Source organism: Aristolochia californica, unplaced genomic scaffold (assembly GCF_029961685.1).
Source record: "Aristolochia californica isolate CCGP_79_NKW_82.1479 unplaced genomic scaffold, dmAriCali1.0.hap1 SCAF_19, whole genome shotgun sequence".
Taxonomy (NCBI): Eukaryota; Viridiplantae; Streptophyta; class Magnoliopsida; order Piperales; family Aristolochiaceae; genus Aristolochia; species Aristolochia californica.
In genome coordinates, this window is record NW_027181870.1 from 27,501 (window position 1) to 30,000 (window position 2,500).

The window sequence follows — 2,500 nt, forward strand, 5'->3', positions numbered from 1 at the left end:
CCCAGGCGCCAAAAGAGGCGCCAGGCGAAAAGGCGCCAGGGCGCCCAGGCGGAAAAGAGGCGCCCAGGCGGAATGGCGCCAGGGCGCCCAGGCGGAAAAGAGGCGCCCAGGCGAAAAAGAGGCGCCCAGGCGGAAAGGCGCCAGGGCGCCCAGGCGGAAAAGAGGCGCCCTGGCGTAGGCGCCCATGCGCCAAAAGAGGCACCCAGGCGAAAAGGCGCCAGGGCGCCCAGGCGGAAAAGAGGCGCCCAGGCGGAATGGCGCCAGGGCACCCAGGCGGAAAAGAGGCGCCCAGGCGGAAAAGAGGCGCCCTGGCGTAGGCGCCCAGGCGCCAAAAGAGGCGCCAGGCGAAAAGGCGCCAGGGCCCCCAGGCGGAAAAGAGGCGCCCAGGCGAAAAAGAGGCGCCCTGGCGGAAAAGAGGCGCCCTGGCGTAGGCACCCAGGCGCCAAAAGAGGCACCCAGGCGAAAAGGCGCCAGGGCGCCCAGGCGGAAAAGAGGCGCCCAGGCGGAATGGCGCCAGGGCACCCAGGCGGAAAAGAGGCGCCCAGGCGAAAAAGAGGCGCCCAGGCGGAAAAGAGGCGCCCTGGCGCGCGCCCAGGCGAAAAGGCGCCAGGGCGCCCAGGCGAAGAGGCGCCAGGGCGCCCAGGTGGGAAAGAGGCGCCCAGGCGAAAAGGCGCCAGGGCGCCCAGGCAGAAAAGAGGCGCCCAGGCGAAAAAGAGGCGCCCAGGCAGAAAGGCGCCATGGCGCCCAGGCGGAAAAGAGGCGCCCTGGCCAGGCGGAAAAGAGGCGCCCAGGCGGAAAAGAGGTGCCCAGGCGAAAAAGAGTCGCCCAGGCCGAAAGGCGCCATGGCGCCCAGGCGGAAAAGAGGCGCCCACGCGAAAAGGCGCCAGGGCGCCAAGGCGGAAAACAGGCGCCCAGGCGGAAAGGTGCCAGGGCGCCCAGGCGGAAAAGAGGCGCCCAGGCGCGTGGGGGGCAAGGCGCCAGGCGCCAGGCACGCGCGGAGGCAAGGCGCCAGGCGCAAGGCGCCACGCGCGCGCGCGCGTGGGGGGCGAGGCGCCAGGCGCCAGGCGCCGGGCGCGCGTGGGGGGCAAGGCGCCAGGCGCCGGGCGCGCGCGCGTGGGGCGCCAGGCGCCTGGCGGGTGGGCGCCCCCAGGAAGGGGTGCTGGCGCGCGATGGGGTTGCGCCCGTACGGACCGTGTGACAGTACAGACACTTTGGCGAAACCTCCTGCCCGAAGCGATTTTAGGCGTTCGGCTAGGTAGGTGACCCGGTTTTTTTCGCGTTTCTCGGCCGCTAGCCCCTTTTTTCGCGTTTTCGTGCGCGCGCCCCTCTTGACCTCGCACGCGCGCCGCGCGTCGCGTCCTTGTCCTTGTCCGCGTCCGCGTTCGCGCGTGTCGGCGATCACGGGCCCCGTGCATGGCTCGTCTCTGTGGACCATCGCCCCGCTCTTGTCCCTCTTTCGTGTTTGTGTGGCGCCCCGCCCCGTGCACCATTGCCGGCTGGCAGCAAGGTGCCTAGCCCCCCTTGCCGCCAGGCCTGTCCACCCCAAGGTGCTAAAGCCGCCAGGCACCCGTGCCGCCGAACCGTGCGTCCGTAAGCCGCTGCACGTGCGGCGGCCGGCCATGCCCGTGCTATTGACCCTGTGTGACAGTACAGACACTTTGGCGAAACCTCCTGGCCGACGGGGTTTTTGCGCCCACCTAGGTAGGGCGACCCCTTTTTTTTCGTGTCGCCTGTCCGTGTGTCCCTTTTTCGCCTTTTTCGGGTTCGTGTTTTCGTGTGCCGCCAAAAGCAAGCCCTGCGCTCGTCCCGTCCCGCTTGACCCGTGCATCCGCCGGTGCTGGCCTGCAAAATGCCTGTGAGCGACGCACGTGACCAGCAGCCCAGGCGAGTGTGCACGGGTGGCAGGCGAAACGGGCGTGCGTGTCGCCAGTGTGTATGTCCCTTTTTCGCCTTTTTCGGGTTCGTGTTTTCGTGTGCCGCCAAAAGCAAGCCCTGCGCTCGTCCCGTCCCGCTTGACCCGTGCATCCGCCGGTGCTGGCCTGCAAAATGCCTATGAGCGACGCATGTGACCAGCAGCCCAGGCGAGTGTGCATGGGTGGCAGGCGAAACGGGCGCGCGTGTCGCCAGTGCGTATGTCCCTTTTTCGGGTTCGTGTTTTCGTGTGCCACCAAAAGCAAGCCTTGCGCTCGTCCCGTCCCGCTTGACCCGTGCATCCGCCGGTGCTGGCCTGCAAAATGCCTGTGAGCGACGCATGTGACCAGCTGCCCAGGCGAGTGTGCACGGGTGGCAGGCGAAACGGGCGTGTCGCCAGTGCGTATGTCCCTTTTTTGCCTTTTTCGGGTTCGTGTTTTTGTGTGCCGGCAAAAGTTAGCCCTGCGCTCGTCCCGTCCCGCTTGACCCGTGCATCCGCCGGTGCTGGCCTGCAAAATGCCTTTGAGCGACGCATGTGACCAGCTGCCCAGGCGAGTGTGCACGGGTGGTTGGCGAAACGGGCGCGCGT